The 19,734-nt window shown below is 39.8% G+C and overlaps 16 non-coding genes across 16 annotated transcripts; all 16 read left to right on the forward strand.

Annotated features, from left to right (window-relative positions):
- Nucleotides 1-566: 566 nt before the first annotated feature.
- Nucleotides 567-638, forward strand: TRNAP-UGG (transfer RNA proline (anticodon UGG)). Its single transcript has one exon. It is a non-coding gene; the product is annotated as a tRNA-Pro (tRNA).
- A 300-nt stretch (nt 639-938) lies between these two features.
- TRNAV-CAC (transfer RNA valine (anticodon CAC)) lies at nt 939-1,011 on the forward strand. The gene has a single exon. It is a non-coding gene; the product is annotated as a tRNA-Val (tRNA).
- A 2,224-nt stretch (nt 1,012-3,235) lies between these two features.
- On the forward strand, nt 3,236-3,307 carry TRNAP-UGG (transfer RNA proline (anticodon UGG)). The gene has a single exon. It is a non-coding gene; the product is annotated as a tRNA-Pro (tRNA).
- A 300-nt stretch (nt 3,308-3,607) lies between these two features.
- On the forward strand, nt 3,608-3,680 carry TRNAV-CAC (transfer RNA valine (anticodon CAC)). The gene has a single exon. It is a non-coding gene; the product is annotated as a tRNA-Val (tRNA).
- Nucleotides 3,681-5,836: 2,156 nt separating this feature from the next.
- On the forward strand, nt 5,837-5,908 carry TRNAP-UGG (transfer RNA proline (anticodon UGG)). The gene has a single exon. It is a non-coding gene; the product is annotated as a tRNA-Pro (tRNA).
- A 300-nt stretch (nt 5,909-6,208) lies between these two features.
- Nucleotides 6,209-6,281, forward strand: TRNAV-CAC (transfer RNA valine (anticodon CAC)). The gene has a single exon. It is a non-coding gene; the product is annotated as a tRNA-Val (tRNA).
- A 2,151-nt stretch (nt 6,282-8,432) lies between these two features.
- On the forward strand, nt 8,433-8,504 carry TRNAP-UGG (transfer RNA proline (anticodon UGG)). The gene has a single exon. It is a non-coding gene; the product is annotated as a tRNA-Pro (tRNA).
- Nucleotides 8,505-8,804: 300 nt separating this feature from the next.
- TRNAV-CAC (transfer RNA valine (anticodon CAC)) lies at nt 8,805-8,877 on the forward strand. Its single transcript has one exon. It is a non-coding gene; the product is annotated as a tRNA-Val (tRNA).
- A 2,224-nt stretch (nt 8,878-11,101) lies between these two features.
- Nucleotides 11,102-11,173, forward strand: TRNAP-UGG (transfer RNA proline (anticodon UGG)). The gene has a single exon. It is a non-coding gene; the product is annotated as a tRNA-Pro (tRNA).
- A 300-nt stretch (nt 11,174-11,473) lies between these two features.
- TRNAV-CAC (transfer RNA valine (anticodon CAC)) lies at nt 11,474-11,546 on the forward strand. Its single transcript has one exon. It is a non-coding gene; the product is annotated as a tRNA-Val (tRNA).
- Nucleotides 11,547-13,673: 2,127 nt separating this feature from the next.
- Nucleotides 13,674-13,745, forward strand: TRNAP-UGG (transfer RNA proline (anticodon UGG)). Its single transcript has one exon. It is a non-coding gene; the product is annotated as a tRNA-Pro (tRNA).
- A 300-nt stretch (nt 13,746-14,045) lies between these two features.
- TRNAV-CAC (transfer RNA valine (anticodon CAC)) lies at nt 14,046-14,118 on the forward strand. The gene has a single exon. It is a non-coding gene; the product is annotated as a tRNA-Val (tRNA).
- Nucleotides 14,119-16,277: 2,159 nt separating this feature from the next.
- TRNAP-UGG (transfer RNA proline (anticodon UGG)) lies at nt 16,278-16,349 on the forward strand. The gene has a single exon. It is a non-coding gene; the product is annotated as a tRNA-Pro (tRNA).
- A 300-nt stretch (nt 16,350-16,649) lies between these two features.
- Nucleotides 16,650-16,722, forward strand: TRNAV-CAC (transfer RNA valine (anticodon CAC)). The gene has a single exon. It is a non-coding gene; the product is annotated as a tRNA-Val (tRNA).
- Nucleotides 16,723-18,862: 2,140 nt separating this feature from the next.
- TRNAP-UGG (transfer RNA proline (anticodon UGG)) lies at nt 18,863-18,934 on the forward strand. The gene has a single exon. It is a non-coding gene; the product is annotated as a tRNA-Pro (tRNA).
- Nucleotides 18,935-19,234: 300 nt separating this feature from the next.
- TRNAV-CAC (transfer RNA valine (anticodon CAC)) lies at nt 19,235-19,307 on the forward strand. The gene has a single exon. It is a non-coding gene; the product is annotated as a tRNA-Val (tRNA).
- Nucleotides 19,308-19,734: the final 427 nt, after the last annotated feature.

The following is a 19,734-nucleotide window of genomic DNA, read 5'->3' on the forward strand; positions in this document are numbered from 1 at the left end:
TCCACCTCTTCTATATCTCGCCTGATCGAGCCTGATCGAGCGCTGATTGAGCGGATTAGCACATGTACTTCTCATTTTGGGAAGGTATTGCTTAGCTTGCTACCAGCAGCTCAGTTATGTTATGATGTTAGAGGCTTGCATGGAATGCTTTAGTCCTTCATTAGGCCGTTTTTATTGCTACTTGCATTCAAGGGAAAGATAATTAGCCAGAATCTGTGGCCCAGTTATTCACCTTGGCATTCCGATTTGCACAAAGGGAATAAGCATTTGAGAGAAAATGCAACATGTGTTTCTTATGTTGCTATGAACAGCTTTTTATTCTTTCTCTTTAGGGTCTAGCCAATGTAGAAATAGATAAATAAGTGCTGACTTTCTGTAAGACGTGTCCAATGCTGGGACAAAATAAAAGGGGACACTTATAAATGATAGTGATATCATTTGAGAAAGGGTAAGTTGACACTGAATTTCATGTATATTCACAGACCAAGCATGAAAAAGTCCCCAGCATGATCTTCATTGCGTGCTTAGAGCTGGTATTAGCTTTTCAGAGGTGCGGGCCTTTCGAAGGCTCGTTGGTCTAGGGGTATGATTCTCGCTTTGGGTGCGAGAGGTCCCGGGTTCAAATCCCGGACGAGCCCTTTCATTGGTGCTTTTTTAAAGTAGTATTGCAGTATGCATTTCAAAGCCAATATCAATTTTCTCTTTGCAGTAGTGGATGAATATTTGCTAGAGTCTCATGCTTTTAACCTTGCCCTGCCTGAGCAAATAGGAAACATTTCTCTTTAAGCATTTTGCAAAAATGCTGAACTTGCATGGCATATACAAGCGTTCAGCTAGGGCTGTCTGGGAAGGTTGCATGAAAGAAATCTAAAACCAGAGGCCCTTGGAATAGCCTGTTTTGAGAAGTTTCATCACAGAAGAATCAACTGTAGACATCTGTTTCTGTAGTGTAGTGGTTATCACGTTCGCCTCACACGCGAAAGGTCCCCGGTTCGAAACCGGGCAGAAACAGTTGTTATATTGTCTTGGCTGCAATGTTGAGAGGTGCCGTTTTGCCATGAAATTGTCCAGGCCCTGAAGATGGTTTCATGCAGACTCGTTCCAAGAAAGTGAATTCTCTTAAAAACACTAAAGTAATTGGCATGTGGATGTATCTGTTGATTCACAGACCTCGCTTTGAAAAGAGCCCTGCATTCTGTTCATTGCTCACCTAGAACACGCATTAACTTTGGGAATTGTTGGCACCAACAGGCATCTTAGTTTAGTGGAGTGTTTCTGGTGTTTAAGTGCAGAAGCCCTGGGCTCAATTCCTCGGTGACCCTTCTCAAGGTGATGATACAAATGCATCGTCACCTTTACGTTTAATGTCAGAATTGTTTATTTCTATTTGGTGGTGTATGAATGCTTGCAATAGTATGTTGATTTTTTCTAGCCTTGAATGAATAAAAGCAAATCACTCTTCTTTATGTATTTTTCTAATACATTGATATTTGCATCTCCTTTCCTAGCCTGCATTTTTCATTATCTTACAGGCTGTATATAATAAGTATCAATTCAGGGGCCCTTCTTCTACTCAATTCACAACTGTTCTATCCCGGCATTGATAAGCAATCTACATCTGCTTCTGTTGTGTATTGGTTATCATGTTTACCTGACGTGTGAAAGCCCCATGTTTGACAGTGCGCGTTAACAAAGAGACCAATGATTTTTATTAAAAGTTGTCATGTGTTTTTGTTACCTTGCACCGGCCAAAAAGTGCCGGAAATGACTTCATTTGCAGTCACTTGAAAAGTAGGGATTCTCAAATAAATGGTAAGAGGTTGGAACAAATCTAAAGGAATGCATGGCATATCTATATGTATGTGTACGCAGGTATCCATATATAAAGATAGATAGATAGATAGATAGATACATAGATAGATAGATAGATAGATAGATAGATAGATAGATAGATAGATAGATAGATAGATAGATAGATAGATAGATAGATAGATAGATAGATAGATAGATAGATAGATAGATAGATAGATAGATAGATAGATAGATAGATAGATAGATAGATAGATAGATAGATAGATAGATAGATAGATAGATAGATAGATAGATAGATAGATAGATATTGGGAGAGAGAGAGCGTTACTATAAACTGAGACTTTATTTTCCATCAAGCTGTCTTTCCTTTCCTTCAGGAGCAGAATGTTCTGATCATCAGCGCTCCAGAATCTAGTGCTTGGTTGGCAAGCATCACACATTGTGATGTGTTAGCTAAGAGTTCCATGTCGTTCAGACTCATATATTCCTCTGTAGTCGTACCTTGGTGATTCAACAAAATGTGGCATCATAAGCAGCATTCTACTGCCATAGACTGGGCAGAAAAAACATTTAGAATTTCACTGAAAAAGAAAAAAAGCATACTTAGGCAGAGCTTTCTGGACAGTAAGGACATTAGAGTAAGTGATGAATAAGCACTGCTTTTGTTAATTTACATAGGCAGAACAGAGACTGCTGGGAAAAGCCTGAAATTAAAGGCACAGAAAATGCCTGCTTCTGGATAGAACACTAAGAAGGGTTGAAAGTTTTTTCTCTGACCCTGGCCACTCTTACAAGCAATCCTATGATAGTCAGAAGGACCCACCCTGAAAAGGAAGGGACAGCCATTTGGACCCTTTCCACCTTTTCTATATCTCGCCTGATCGCAACCTGATCGAGCGCTGATTGAGCGGATTAGCACATGTACTTCTCATTTTGGGAAGGTATTGCTTAGCTTGCTACCAGCAGCTCAGTTATGTTATGATGTTAGAGGCTTGCAAGGAATGCTTTAGTCCTGCATTAGGCCGTTTTTATTGCTACTTGCATTCAAGGGAAAGATAATTAGCCAGAATCTGTGGCCCAGTTATTCACCTTGGCATTCCGATTTGCACAAAGGGAATAAGCATTTGAGAGAAAATGCAACATGTGTTTCTTATGTTGCTATGAACAGCTTTTTATTCTTTCTCTTTAGGGTCTAGCCAATGCAGAAATAGATAAATAAGTGCTGACTTTCTGTAAGACGTGTCCAATGCTGGGACAAAATAAAAGGGGACACTTATAAATGATAGTGATATCATTTGAGAAAGGGTAAGTTGACACTGAATTTCATGTATATTCACAGACCAAGCATGAAAAAGTCCCCAGCATGATCTTCATTGCGTGCTTAGAGCTGGTATTAGCTTTTCAGAGGTGCGGGCCTTTCGAAGGCTCGTTGGTCTAGGGGTATGATTCTCGCTTTGGGTGCGAGAGGTCCCGGGTTCAAATCCCGGACGAGCCCTTTCATTGGTGCTTTTTTAAAGTAGTATTGCAGTATGCATTTCAAAGCCAATATCAATTTTCTCTTTGCAGTAGTGGATGAATATTTGCTAGAGTCTCATGCTTTTAACCTTGCCCTGCCTGAGCAAATAGGAAACATTTCTCTTTAAGCATTTTGCAAAAATGCTGAACTTGCATGGCATATACAAGCGTTCAGCTAGGGCTGTCTGGGAAGGTTGCATGAAAGAAATCTAAAACCAGAGGCCCTTGGAATAGCCTGTTTTGAGAAGTTTCATCACAGAAGAATCAACTGTAGACATCTGTTTCTGTAGTGTAGTGGTTATCACGTTCGCCTCACACGCGAAAGGTCCCCGGTTCGAAACCGGGCAGAAACAGTTGTTATATTGTCTTGGCTGCAATGTTGAGAGGTGCCGTTTTGCCATGAAATTGTCCAGGCCCTGAAGATGGTTTCATGCAGACTCGTTCCAAGAAAGTGAATTCTCTTAAAAACACTAAAGTAATTGGCATGTGGATGTATCTGTTGATTCACAGACCTCGCTTTGAAAAGAGCTCTGCATTCTGATCATTGCTCACCTAGAACACGCATTAACTTTGGGAATTGTTGGCACCAACAGGCATCTTAGTTTAGTGGAGTGTTTCTGGTGTTTAAGTGCAGAAGCCCTGGGCTCAATTCCTCGGTGACCCTTCTCAAGGTGATGATACAAATGCATCGTCACCTTTACGTTTAATGTCAGAATTGTTTATTTCTATTTGGTGGTGTATGAATGCTTGCAATAGTATGTTGATTTTTTCTAGCCTTGAATGAATAAAAGCAAATCACTCCTCTTTATGTATTTTTCTAATACATTGATATTTGCATCTCCTTTCCTAGCCTGCATTTTTCATTATCTTACAGGCTGTATATAATAAGTATCAATTCAGGGGCCCTTCTTCTACTCAATTCACAACTGTTCTATCCCGGCATTGATAAGCAATCTACATCTGCTTCTGTTGTGTATTGGTTATCATGTTTACCTGACGTGTGAAAGCCCCATGTTTGACAGTGCGCGTTAACAAAGAGACCAATGATTTTTATTAAAAGTTGTCATGTGTTTTTGTTACCTTGCACCGGCCAAAAAGTGCCGGAAATGACTTCATTTGCAGTCACTTGAAAAGTAGGGATTCTCAAATAAATGGTAAGAGGTTGGAACAAATCTAAAGGAATGCATGGCATATCTATATGTATGTGTACGCAGGTATCCATATATAAAGATAGATAGATAGATAGATAGATAGATAGATAGATAGATAGATAGATAGATAGATAGATAGATAGATAGATAGATAGATAGATAGATAGATAGATAGATAGATAGATAGATAGATAGATAGATAGATAGATAGATAGATAGATAGATAGATAGATAGATAGATAGATAGATAGATATTGGGAGAGAGAGAGCGTTACTATAAACTGAGACTTTATTTTCCATCAAGCTGTCTTTCCTTTCCTTCAGGAGCAGAATGTTCTGATCATCAGCGCTCCAGAATCTAGTGCTTGGTTGGCAAGCATCACACATTGTGATGTGTTAGCTAAGAGTTCCATGTCGTTCAGACTCATATATTCCTCTGTAGTTGTACCTTGGTGATTCAAAAAAATGTGGCATCATAAGCAGCATTCTACTGCCATAGACTGGGCAGAAAAAACATTTAGAATTTCACTGAAAAAGAAAAAAAGCATACTTAGGCAGAGCTTTCTGGACAGTAAGGACATTAGAGTAAGTGATGAATAAGCACTGCTTTTGTTAATTTACATAGGCAGAACAGAGACTGCTGGGAAAAGCCTGAAATTAAAGGCACAGAAAATGCCTGCTTCTGGATAGAACACTAAGAAGGGTTGAAAGTTTTTTCTCTGACCCTGGCCACTCTTACAAGCAATCCTATGATAGTCAGAAGGACCCACCCTAAAAAGGAAGGGACAGCCATTTGGACCCTTTCCACCTTTTCTATATCTCGCCTGATCGAGCCTGATTGAGCGGATTAGCACATGTACTTCTCATTTTGGGAAGGTATTGCTTAGCTTGCTACCAGCAGCTCAGTTATGTTATGATGTTAGAGGCTTGCATGGAATGCTTTAGTCCTGCATTAGGCCGTTTTTATTGCTACTTGCATTCAAGGGAAAGATAATTAGCCAGAATCTGTGGCCCAGTTATTCACCTTGGCATTCCGATTTGCACAAAGGGAATAAGCATTTGAGAGAAAATGCAACATGTGTTTCTTATGTTGCTATGAACAGCTTTTTATTCTTTCTCTTTAGGGTCTAGCCAATGCAGAAATAGATAAATAAGTGCTGACTTTCTGTAAGACGTGTCCAATGCTGGGGCAAAATAAAAGGGGACACTTATAAATGATAGTGATATCATTTGAGAAAGGGTAAGTTGACACTGAATTTCATGTATATTCACAGACCAAGCATGAAAAAGTCCCCAGCATGATCTTCATTGCGTGCTTAGAGCTGGTATTAGCTTTTCAGAGGTGCGGGCCTTTCGAAGGCTCGTTGGTCTAGGGGTATGATTCTCGCTTTGGGTGCGAGAGGTCCCGGGTTCAAATCCCGGACGAGCCCTTTCATTGGTACTTTTTTAAAGTAGTATTGCAGTATGCATTTCAAAGCCAATATCAATTTTCTCTTTGCAGTAATGGATGAATATTTGCTAGAGTCTCATGCTTTTAACCTTGCCCTGCCTGAGCAAATAGGAAACATTTCTCTTTAAGCATTTTGCAAAAATGCTGAACTTGCATGGCATATACAAGCGTTCAGCTAGGGCTGTCTGGGAAGGTTGCATGAAAGAAATCTAAAACCAGAGGCCCTTGGAATAGCCTGTTTTGAGAAGTTTCATCACAGAAGAATCAACTGTAGACATCTGTTTCTGTAGTGTAGTGGTTATCACGTTCGCCTCACACGCGAAAGGTCCCCGGTTCGAAACCGGGCAGAAACAGTTGTTATATTGTCTTGGCTGCAATGTTGAGAGGTGCCGTTTTGCCATGAAATTGTCCAGGCCCTGAAGATGGTTTCATGCAGACTCGTTCCAAGAAAGTGAATTCTCTTAAAAACACTAAAGTAATTGGCATGTGGATGTATCTGTTGATTCACAGACCTCGCTTTGAAAAGAGCCCTGCATTCTGTTCATTGCTCACCTAGAACACGCATTAACTTTGGGAATTGTTGGCACCAACAGGCATCTTAGTTTAGTGGAGTGTTTCTGGTGTTTAAGTGCAGAAGCCCTGGGCTCAATTCCTCGGTGACCCTTCTCAAGGTGATGATACAAATGCATCGTCACCTTTACGTTTAATGTCAGAATTGTTTATTTCTATTTGGTGGTGTATGAATGCTTGCAATAGTATGTTGATTTTTTCTAGCCTTGAATGAATAAAAGCAAATCACTCCTCTTTATGTATTTTTCTAATACATTGATATTTGCATCTCCTTTCCTAGCCTGCATTTTTCATTATCTTACAGGCTGTATATAATAAGTATCAATTCAGGGGCCCTTCTTCTACTCAATTCACAACTGTTCTATCCCGGCATTGATAAGCAATCTACATCTGCTTCTGTTGTGTATTGGTTATCATGTTTACCTGACGTGTGAAAGCCCCATGTTTGACAGTGCGCGTTAACAAAGAGACCAATGATTTTTATTAAAAGTTGTCATGTGTTTTTGTTACCTTGCACCGGCCAAAAAGTGCCGGAAATGACTTCATTTGCAGTCACTTGAAAAGTAGGGATTCTCAAATAAATGGTAAGAGGTTGGAACAAATCTAAAGGAATGCATAGCATATCTATATGTATGTGTACGCAGGTATCCATATATAAAGATAGATAGATAGATAGATAGATAGATAGATAGATAGATAGATAGATAGATAGATAGATAGATAGATAGATAGATAGATAGATAGATAGATAGATAGATAGATAGATAGATAGATAGATAGATAGATAGATAGATAGATAGATAGATAGATAGATAGATATTGGGAGAGAGAGAGCGTTACTATAAACTGAGACTTTATTTTCCATCAAGCTGTCTTTCCTTTCCTTCAGGAGCAGAATGTTCTGATCATCAGCGCTCCAGAATCTAGTGCTTGGTTGGCAAGCATCACACATTGTGATGTGTTAGCTAAGAGTTCCATGTCGTTCAGACTCATATATTCCTCTGTAGTTGTACCTTGGTGATTCAACAAAATGTGGCATCATAAGCAGCATTCTACTGCCATAGACTGGGCAGAAAAAACATTTAGAATTTCACTGAAAAAGAAAAAAAGCATACTTAGGCAGAGCTTTCTGGACAGTAAGGACATTAGAGTAAGTGATGAATAAGCACTGCTTTTGTTAATTTACATAGGCAGAACAGAGACTGCTGGGAAAAGCCTGAAATTAAAGGCACAGAAAATGCCTGCTTCTGGATAGAACACTAAGAAGGGTTGAAAGTTTTTTCTCTGACCCTGGCCACTCTTACAAGCAATCCTATGATAGTCAGAAGGACCCACCCTAAAAAGGAAGGGACAGCCATTTGGACCCTTTCCACCTTTTCTATATCTCGCCTGATCGAGCCTGATCGAGCGCTGATTGAGCGGATTAGCACATGTACTTCTCATTTTGGGAAGGTATTGCTTAGCTTGCTACCAGCAGCTCAGTTATGTTATGATGTTAGAGGCTTGCATGGAATGCTTTAGTCCTTCATTAGGCCGTTTTTATTGCTACTTGCATTCAAGGGAAAGATAATTAGCCAGAATCTGTGGCCCAGTTATTCACCTTGGCATTCCGATTTGCACAAAGGGAATAAGCATTTGAGAGAAAATGCAACATGTGTTTCTTATGTTGCTATGAACAGCTTTTTATTCTTTCTCTTTAGGGTCTAGCCAATGTAGAAATAGATAAATAAGTGCTGACTTTCTGTAAGACGTGTCCAATGCTGGGACAAAATAAAAGGGGACACTTATAAATGATAGTGATATCATTTGAGAAAGGGTAAGTTGACACTGAATTTCATGTATATTCACAGACCAAGCATGAAAAAGTCCCCAGCATGATCTTCATTGCGTGCTTAGAGCTGGTATTAGCTTTTCAGAGGTGCGGGCCTTTCGAAGGCTCGTTGGTCTAGGGGTATGATTCTCGCTTTGGGTGCGAGAGGTCCCGGGTTCAAATCCCGGACGAGCCCTTTCATTGGTGCTTTTTTAAAGTAGTATTGCAGTATGCATTTCAAAGCCAATATCAATTTTCTCTTTGCAGTAGTGGATGAATATTTGCTAGAGTCTCATGCTTTTAACCTTGCCCTGCCTGAGCAAATAGGAAACATTTCTCTTTAAGCATTTTGCAAAAATGCTGAACTTGCATGGCATATACAAGCGTTCAGCTAGGGCTGTCTGGGAAGGTTGCATGAAAGAAATCTAAAACCAGAGGCCCTTGGAATAGCCTGTTTTGAGAAGTTTCATCACAGAAGAATCAACTGTAGACATCTGTTTCTGTAGTGTAGTGGTTATCACGTTCGCCTCACACGCGAAAGGTCCCCGGTTCGAAACCGGGCAGAAACAGTTGTTATATTGTCTTGGCTGCAATGTTGAGAGGTGCCGTTTTGCCATGAAATTGTCCAGGCCCTGAAGATGGTTTCATGCAGACTCGTTCCAAGAAAGTGAATTCTCTTAAAAACACTAAAGTAATTGGCATGTGGATGTATCTGTTGATTCACAGACCTCGCTTTGAAAAGAGCCCTGCATTCTGTTCATTGCTCACCTAGAACACGCATTAACTTTGGGAATTGTTGGCACCAACAGGCATCTTAGTTTAGTGGAGTGTTTCTGGTGTTTAAGTGCAGAAGCCCTGGGCTCAATTCCTCGGTGACCCTTCTCAAGGTGATGATACAAATGCATCGTCACCTTTACGTTTAATGTCAGAATTGTTTATTTCTATTTGGTGGTGTATGAATGCTTGCAATAGTATGTTGATTTTTTCTAGCCTTGAATGAATAAAAGCAAATCACTCTTCTTTATGTATTTTTCTAATACATTGATATTTGCATCTCCTTTCCTAGCCTGCATTTTTCATTATCTTACAGGCTGTATATAATAAGTATCAATTCAGGGGCCCTTCTTCTACTCAATTCACAACTGTTCTATCCCGGCATTGATAAGCAATCTACATCTGCTTCTGTTGTGTATTGGTTATCATGTTTACCTGACGTGTGAAAGCCCCATGTTTGACAGTGCGCGTTAACAAAGAGACCAATGATTTTTATTAAAAGTTGTCATGTGTTTTTGTTACCTTGCACCGGCCAAAAAGTGCCGGAAATGACTTCATTTGCAGTCACTTGAAAAGTAGGGATTCTCAAATAAATGGTAAGAGGTTGGAACAAATCTAAAGGAATGCATGGCATATCTATATGTATGTGTACGCAGGTATCCATATATAAAGATAGATAGATAGATAGATAGATAGATACATAGATAGATAGATAGATAGATAGATAGATAGATAGATAGATAGATAGATAGATAGATAGATAGATAGATAGATAGATAGATAGATAGATAGATAGATAGATAGATAGATAGATAGATAGATAGATAGATAGATAGATAGATAGATAGATAGATAGATAGATAGATAGATAGATAGATAGATAGATAGATAGATAGATAGATATTGGGAGAGAGAGAGCGTTACTATAAACTGAGACTTTATTTTCCATCAAGCTGTCTTTCCTTTCCTTCAGGAGCAGAATGTTCTGATCATCAGCGCTCCAGAATCTAGTGCTTGGTTGGCAAGCATCACACATTGTGATGTGTTAGCTAAGAGTTCCATGTCGTTCAGACTCATATATTCCTCTGTAGTCGTACCTTGGTGATTCAACAAAATGTGGCATCATAAGCAGCATTCTACTGCCATAGACTGGGCAGAAAAAACATTTAGAATTTCACTGAAAAAGAAAAAAAGCATACTTAGGCAGAGCTTTCTGGACAGTAAGGACATTAGAGTAAGTGATGAATAAGCACTGCTTTTGTTAATTTACATAGGCAGAACAGAGACTGCTGGGAAAAGCCTGAAATTAAAGGCACAGAAAATGCCTGCTTCTGGATAGAACACTAAGAAGGGTTGAAAGTTTTTTCTCTGACCCTGGCCACTCTTACAAGCAATCCTATGATAGTCAGAAGGACCCACCCTGAAAAGGAAGGGACAGCCATTTGGACCCTTTCCACCTTTTCTATATCTCGCCTGATCGCAACCTGATCGAGCGCTGATTGAGCGGATTAGCACATGTACTTCTCATTTTGGGAAGGTATTGCTTAGCTTGCTACCAGCAGCTCAGTTATGTTATGATGTTAGAGGCTTGCAAGGAATGCTTTAGTCCTGCATTAGGCCGTTTTTATTGCTACTTGCATTCAAGGGAAAGATAATTAGCCAGAATCTGTGGCCCAGTTATTCACCTTGGCATTCCGATTTGCACAAAGGGAATAAGCATTTGAGAGAAAATGCAACATGTGTTTCTTATGTTGCTATGAACAGCTTTTTATTCTTTCTCTTTAGGGTCTAGCCAATGCAGAAATAGATAAATAAGTGCTGACTTTCTGTAAGACGTGTCCAATGCTGGGACAAAATAAAAGGGGACACTTATAAATGATAGTGATATCATTTGAGAAAGGGTAAGTTGACACTGAATTTCATGTATATTCACAGACCAAGCATGAAAAAGTCCCCAGCATGATCTTCATTGCGTGCTTAGAGCTGGTATTAGCTTTTCAGAGGTGCGGGCCTTTCGAAGGCTCGTTGGTCTAGGGGTATGATTCTCGCTTTGGGTGCGAGAGGTCCCGGGTTCAAATCCCGGACGAGCCCTTTCATTGGTGCTTTTTTAAAGTAGTATTGCAGTATGCATTTCAAAGCCAATATCAATTTTCTCTTTGCAGTAGTGGATGAATATTTGCTAGAGTCTCATGCTTTTAACCTTGCCCTGCCTGAGCAAATAGGAAACATTTCTCTTTAAGCATTTTGCAAAAATGCTGAACTTGCATGGCATATACAAGCGTTCAGCTAGGGCTGTCTGGGAAGGTTGCATGAAAGAAATCTAAAACCAGAGGCCCTTGGAATAGCCTGTTTTGAGAAGTTTCATCACAGAAGAATCAACTGTAGACATCTGTTTCTGTAGTGTAGTGGTTATCACGTTCGCCTCACACGCGAAAGGTCCCCGGTTCGAAACCGGGCAGAAACAGTTGTTATATTGTCTTGGCTGCAATGTTGAGAGGTGCCGTTTTGCCATGAAATTGTCCAGGCCCTGAAGATGGTTTCATGCAGACTCGTTCCAAGAAAGTGAATTCTCTTAAAAACACTAAAGTAATTGGCATGTGGATGTATCTGTTGATTCACAGACCTCGCTTTGAAAAGAGCTCTGCATTCTGATCATTGCTCACCTAGAACACGCATTAACTTTGGGAATTGTTGGCACCAACAGGCATCTTAGTTTAGTGGAGTGTTTCTGGTGTTTAAGTGCAGAAGCCCTGGGCTCAATTCCTCGGTGACCCTTCTCAAGGTGATGATACAAATGCATCGTCACCTTTACGTTTAATGTCAGAATTGTTTATTTCTATTTGGTGGTGTATGAATGCTTGCAATAGTATGTTGATTTTTTCTAGCCTTGAATGAATAAAAGCAAATCACTCCTCTTTATGTATTTTTCTAATACATTGATATTTGCATCTCCTTTCCTAGCCTGCATTTTTCATTATCTTACAGGCTGTATATAATAAGTATCAATTCAGGGGCCCTTCTTCTACTCAATTCACAACTGTTCTATCCCGGCATTGATAAGCAATCTACATCTGCTTCTGTTATGTATTGGTTATCATGTTTACCTGACGTGTGAAAGCCCCATGTTTGACAGTGCGCGTTAACAAAGAGACCAATGATTTTTATTAAAAGTTGTCATGTGTTTTTGTTACCTTGCACCGGCCAAAAAGTGCCGGAAATGACTTCATTTGCAGTCACTTGAAAAGTAGGGATTCTCAAATAAATGGTAAGAGGTTGGAACAAATCTAAAGGAATGCATGGCATATCTATATGTATGTGTACGCAGGTATCCATATATAAAGATAGATAGATAGATAGATAGATAGATAGATAGATAGATAGATAGATAGATAGATAGATAGATAGATAGATAGATAGATAGATAGATAGATAGATAGATAGATAGATAGATAGATAGATAGATAGATAGATAGATATTGGGAGAGAGAGAGCGTTACTATAAACTGAGACTTTATTTTCCATCAAGCTGTCTTTCCTTTCCTTCAGGAGCAGAATGTTCTGATCATCAGCGCTCCAGAATCTAGTGCTTGGTTGGCAAGCATCACACATTGTGATGTGTTAGCTAAGAGTTCCATGTCGTTCAGACTCATATATTCCTCTGTAGTTGTACCTTGGTGATTCAAAAAAATGTGGCATCATAAGCAGCATTCTACTGCCATAGACTGGGCAGAAAAAACATTTAGAATTTCACTGAAAAAGAAAAAAAGCATACTTAGGCAGAGCTTTCTGGACAGTAAGGACATTAGAGTAAGTGATGAATAAGCACTGCTTTTGTTAATTTACATAGGCAGAACAGAGACTGCTGGGAAAAGCCTGAAATTAAAGGCACAGAAAATGCCTGCTTCTGGATAGAACACTAAGAAGGGTTGAAAGTTTTTTCTCTGACCCTGGCCACTCTTACAAGCAATCCTATGATAGTCAGAAGGACCCACCCTAAAAAGGAAGGGACAGCCATTTGGACCCTTTCCACCTTTTCTATATCTCGCCTGATCGAGCCTGATCGAGCGCTGATTGAGCGGATTAGCACATGTACTTCTCATTTTGGGAAGGTATTGCTTAGCTTGCTACCAGCAGCTCAGTTATGTTATGATGTTAGAGGCTTGCAAGGAATGCTTTAGTCCTGCATTAGGCCGTTTTTATTGCTACTTGCATTCAAGGGAAAGATAATTAGCCAGAATCTGTGGCCCAGTTATTCATCTTGGCATTCCGATTTGCACAAAGGGAATAAGCATTTGAGAGAAAATGCAACATGTGTTTCTTATGTTGCTATGAACAGCTTTTTATCCTTTCTCTTTAGGGTCTAGCCAATGCAGAAATAGATAAATAAGTGCTGACTTTCTGTAAGACGTGTCCAATGCTGGGACAAAATAAAAGGGGACACTTATAAATGATAGTGATATCATTTGAGAAAGGGTAAGTTGACACTGAATTTCATGTATATTCACAGACCAAGCATGAAAAAGTCCCCAGCATGATCTTCATTGCGTGCTTAGAGCTGGTATTAGCTTTTCAGAGGTGCGGGCCTTTCGAAGGCTCGTTGGTCTAGGGGTATGATTCTCGCTTTGGGTGCGAGAGGTCCCGGGTTCAAATCCCGGACGAGCCCTTTCATTGGTGCTTTTTTAAAGTAGTATTGCAGTATGCATTTCAAAGCCAATATCAATTTTCTCTTTGCAGTAGTGGATGAATATTTGCTAGAGTCTCATGCTTTTAACCTTGCCCTGCCTGAGCAAATAGGAAACATTTCTCTTTAAGCATTTTGCAAAAATGCTGAACTTGCATGGCATATACAAGCGTTCAGCTAGGGCTGTCTGGGAAGGTTGCATGAAAGAAGTCTAAAACCAGAGGCCCTTGGAATAGCCTGTTTTGAGAAGTTTCATCACAGAAGAATCAACTGTAGACATCTGTTTCTGTAGTGTAGTGGTTATCACGTTCGCCTCACACGCGAAAGGTCCCCGGTTCGAAACCGGGCAGAAACAGTTGTTATATTGTCTTGGCTGCAATGTTGAGAGGTGCCGTTGTGCCATGAAATTGTCCAGGCCCTGAAGATGGTTTCATGCAGACTCGTTCCAAGAAAGTGAATTCTCTTAAAAACACTAAAGTAATTGGCATGTGGATGTATCTGTTGATTCACAGACCTCGCTTTGAAAAGAGCCCTGCATTCTGTTCATTGCTCACCTAGAACACGCATTAACTTTGGGAATTGTTGGCACCAACAGGCATCTTAGTTTAGTGGAGTGTTTCTGGTGTTTAAGTGCAGAAGCCCTGGGCTCAATTCCTCGGTGACCCTTCTCAAGGTGATGATACAAATGCATCGTCACCTTTAAGTTTAATGTCAGAATTGTTTATTTCTATTTGGTGGTGTATGAATGCTTGCAATAGTATGTTGATTTTTTCTAGCCTTGAATGAATAAAAGCAAATCACTCCTCTTTATGTATTTTTCTAATACATTGATATTTGCATCTCCTTTCCTAGCCTGCATTTTTCATTATCTTACAGGCTGTATATAATAAGTATCAATTCAGGGGCCCTTCTTCTACTCAATTCACAACTGTTCTATCCCGGCATTGATAAGCAATCTACATCTGCTTCTGTTGTGTATTGGTTATCATGTTTACCTGACGTGTGAAAGCCCCATGTTTGACAGTGCGCGTTAACAAAGAGACCAATGATTTTTATTAAAAGTTGTCATGTGTTTTTGTTACCTTGCACCGGCCAAAAAGTGCCGGAAATGACTTCATTTGCAGTCACTTGAAAAGTAGGGATTCTCAAATAAATGGTAAGAGGTTGGAACAAATCTAAAGGAATGCATGGCATATCTATATGTATGTGTACGCAGGTATCCATATATAAAGATAGATAGATAGATAGATAGATAGATAGATAGATAGATAGATAGATAGATAGATAGATAGATAGATAGATAGATAGATAGATAGATAGATAGATAGATAGATAGATAGATAGATAGATAGATAGATAGATAGATAGATAGATAGATAGATAGATAGATAGATAGATATTGGGAGAGAGAGAGCGTTACTATAAACTGAGACTTTATTTTCCATCAAGCTGTCTTTCCTTTCCTTCAGGAGCAGAATGTTCTGATCATCAGCGCTCCAGAATCTAGTGCTTGGTTGGCAAGCATCACACATTGTGATGTGTTAGCTAAGAGTTCCATGTCGTTCAGACTCATATATTCCTCTGTAGTTGTACCTTGGTGATTCAACAAAATGTGGCATCATAAGCAGCATTCTACTGCCATAGACTGGGCAGAAAAAACATTTAGAATTTCACTGAAAAAGAAAAAAAGCATACTTAGGCAGAGCTTTCTGGACAGTAAGGACATTAGAGTAAGTGATGAATAAGCACTTCTTTTGTTAATTTACATAGGCAGAACAGAGACTGCTGGGAAAAGCCTGAAATTAAAGGCACAGAAAATGCCTGCTTCTGGATAGAACACTAAGAAGGGTTGAAAGTTTTTTCTCTGACCCTGGCCACTCTTACAAGCAATCCTATGATAGTCAGAAGGACCCACCCTAAAAAGGAAGGGACAGCCATTTGGACCCTTTCCACCTTTTCTATATCTCGCCTGATCGAGCCTGATCGAGCGCTGATTGAGCGGATTAGCACATGTACTTCTCATTTTGGGAAGGTATTGCTTAGCTTGCTACCAGCAGCTCAGTTATGTTATGATGTTAGAGGCTTGCATGGAATGCTTTAGTCCTGCATTAGGCCGTTTTTATTGCTACTTGCATTCAAGGGAAAGATAATTAGCCAGAATCTGTGGCCCATTTATTCACCTTGGCATTCCGATTTGCACAAAGGGAATAAGCATTTGAGAGAAAATGCAACATGTGTTTCTTATGTTGCTATGAACAGCTTTTTATTCTTTCTCTTTAGGATCTAGCCAATGCAGAAATAGATAAATAAGTGCTGACTTTCTGTAAGACGTGTCCAATGCTGGGACAAAATAAAAGGGGACACTTATAAATGATAGTGATATCATTTGAGAAAGGGTAAGTTGACACTGAATTTCATGTATATTCACAGACCAAGCATGAAAAAGTCCCCAGCATGATCTTCATTGCGTGCTTAGAGCTGGTATTAGCTTTTCAGAGGTGCGGGCCTTTCGAAGGCTCGTTGGTCTAGGGGTATGATTCTCGCTTTGGGTGCGAGAGGTCCCGGGTTCAAATCCCGGACGAGCCCTTTTATTGGTGCTTTTTTAAAGTAGTATTGCAGTATGCATTTCAAAGCCAATATCAATTTTCTCTTTGCAGTAGTGGATGAATATTTGCTAGAGTCTCATGCTTTTAACCTTGCCCTGCCTGAGCAAATAGGAAACATTTCTCTTTAAGCATTTTGCAAAAATGCTGAACTTGCATGGCATATACAAGCGTTCAGCTAGGGCTGTCTGGGAAGGTTGCATGAAAGAAATCTAAAACCAGAGGCCCTTGGAATAGCCTGTTTTGAGAAGTTTCATCACAGAAGAATCAACTGTAGACATCTGTTTCTGTAGTGTAGTGGTTATCACGTTCGCCTCACACGCGAAAGGTCCCCGTTTCGAAACCGGGCAGAAACAGTTGTTATATTGTCTTGGCTGCAATGTTGAGAGGTGCCGTTTTGCCATGAAATTGTCCAGGCCCTGAAGATGGTTTCATGCAGACTCGTTCCAAGAAAGTGAATTCTCTTAAAAACACTAAAGTAATTGGCATGTGGATGTATCTGTTGATTCACAGACCTTGCTTTGAAAAGAGCCCTGCATTCTGTTCATTGCTCACCTAGAACACGCATTAACTTTGGGAATTGTTGGCACCAACAGGCATCTTAGTTTAGTGGAGTGTTTCTGGTGTTTAAGTGCAGAAGCCCTGGGCTCAATTCCTCGGTGACCCTTCTCAAGGTGATGATACAAATGCATCGTCACCTTTAAGTTTAATGTCAGAATTGTTTATTTCTATTTGGTGGTGTATGAATGCTTGCAATAGTATGTTGATTTTTTCTAGCCTTGAATGAATAAAAGCAAATCACTCCTCTTTATGTATTTTTCTAATACATTGATATTTGCATCTCCTTTCCTAGCCTGCATTTTTCATTATCTTACAGGCTGTATATAATAAGTATCAATTCAGGGGCCCTTCTTCTACTCAATTCACAACTGTTCTATCCCGGCATTGATAAGCAATCTACATCTGCTTCTGTTGTGTATTGGTTATCATGTTTACCTGACGTGTGAAAGCCCCATGTTTGACAGTGCGCGTTAACAAAGAGACCAATGATTTTTATTAAAAGTTGTCATGTGTTTTTGTTACCTTGCACCGGCCAAAAAGTGCCGGAAATGACTTCATTTGCAGTCACTTGAAAAGTAGGGATTCTCAAATAAATGGTAAGAGGTTGGAACAAATCTAAAGGAATGCATGGCATATCTATATGTATGTGTACGCAGGTATCCATATATAAAGATAGATAGATAGATAGATAGATAGATAGATAGATAGATAGATAGATAGATAGATAGATAGATAGATAGATAGATAGATAGATAGATAGATAGATAGATAGATAGATAGATAGATAGATAGATAGATAGATAGATAGATAGATAGATATTGGGAGAGAGAGAGCGTTACTATAAACTGAGACTTTATTTTCCATCAAGCTGTCTTTCCTTTCCTTCAGGAGCAGAATGTTCTGATCATCAGCGCTCCAGAATCTAGTGCTTGGTTGGCAAGCATCACACATTGTGATGTGTTAGCTAAGAGTTCCATGTCGTTCAGACTCATATATTCCTCTGTAGTTGTACCTTGGTGATTCAACAAAATGTGGCATCATAAGCAGCATTCTACTGCCATAGACTGGGCAGTAAAAACATTTAGAATTTCACTGAAAAAGAAAAAAAGCATACTTAGGCAGAGCTTTCTGGACAGTAAGGACATTAGAGTAAGTGATGAATAAGCACTGCTTTTGTTAATTTACATAGGCAGAACAGAGACTGCTGGGAAAAGCCTGAAATTAAAGGCACAGAAAATGCCTGCTTCTGGATAGAACACTAAGAAGGGTTGAAAGTTTTTTCTCTGACCCTGGCCACTCTTACAAGCAATCCTATGATAGTCAGAAGGACCCACCCTGAAAAGGAAGGGACAGCCATTTGGACCCTTTCCACCTTTTCTATATCTCGCCTGATCGCAACCTGATCGAGCGCTGATTGAGCGGATTAGCACATGTACTTCTCATTTTGGGAAGGTATTGCTTAGCTTGCTACCAGCAGCTCAGTTATGTTATGATGTTAGAGGCTTGCAAGGAATGCTTTAGTCCTGCATTAGGCCGTTTTTATTGCTACTTGCATTCAAGGGAAAGATAATTAGCCAGAATCTGTGGCCCAGTTATTCACCTTGGCATTCCGATTTGCACAAAGGGAATAAGCATTTGAGAGAAAATGCAACATGTGTTTCTTATGTTGCTATGAACAGCTTTTTATTCTTTCTCTTTAGGGTCTAGCCAATGCAGAAATAGATAAATAAGTGCTGACTTTCTGTAAGACGTGTCCAAAGCTGGGACAAAATAAAAGGGGACACTTATAAATGATAGTGATATCATTTGAGAAAGGGTAAGTTGACACTGAATTTCATGTATATTCACAGACCAAGCATGAAAAAGTCCCCAGCATGATCTTCATTGCGTGCTTAGAGCTGGTATTAGCTTTTCAGAGGTGCGGGCCTTTCGAAGGCTCGTTGGTCTAGGGGTATGATTCTCGCTTTGGGTGCGAGAGGTCCCGGGTTCAAATCCCGGACGAGCCCTTTCATTGGTGCTTTTTTAAAGTAGTATTGCAGTATGCATTTCAAAGCCAATATCAATTTTCTCTTTGCAGTAGTGGATGAATATTTGCTAGAGTCTCATGCTTTTAACCTTGCCCTGCCTGAGCAACTAGGAAACATTTCTCTTTAAGCATTTTGCAAAAATGCTGAACTTGCATGGCATATACAAGCGTTCAGCTAGGGCTGTCTGGGAAGGTTGCATGAAAGAAATCTAAAACCAGAGGCCCTTGGAATAGCCTGTTTTGAGAAATTTCATCACAGAAGAATCAACTGTAGACATCTGTTTCTGTAGTGTAGTGGTTATCACGTTCGCCTCACACGCGAAAGGTCCCCGGTTCGAAACCGGGCAGAAAAAGTTGTTATATTGTCTTGGCTGCAATGTTGAGAGGTGCCGTTTTGCCATGAAATTGTCCAGGCCCTGAAGATGGTTTCATGCAGACTCGTTCCAAGAAAGTGAATTCTCCTAAAAACACTAAAGTAATTGGCATGTGGATGTATCTGTTGATTCACAGACCTCGCTTTGAAAAGAGCCCTGCATTCTGTTCATTGCTCACCTAGAACACGCATTAACTTTGGGAATTGTTGGCACCAACAGGCATCTTAGTTTAGTGGAGTGTTTCTGGTGTTTAAGTGCAGAAGCCCTGGGCTCAATTCCTCGGTGACCCTTCTCAAGGTGATGATACAAATGCATCGTCACCTTTACGTTTAATGTCAGAATTGTTTATTTCTATTTGGTGGTGTATGAATGCTTGCAATAGTATGTTGATTTTTTCTAGCCTTGA

The sequence above is a fragment of the Lissotriton vulgaris genome, unplaced genomic scaffold (genome assembly GCF_964263255.1).
Source record: "Lissotriton vulgaris unplaced genomic scaffold, aLisVul1.2 SCAFFOLD_595, whole genome shotgun sequence".
NCBI classification, from domain to species: Eukaryota; Metazoa; Chordata; class Amphibia; order Caudata; family Salamandridae; genus Lissotriton; species Lissotriton vulgaris.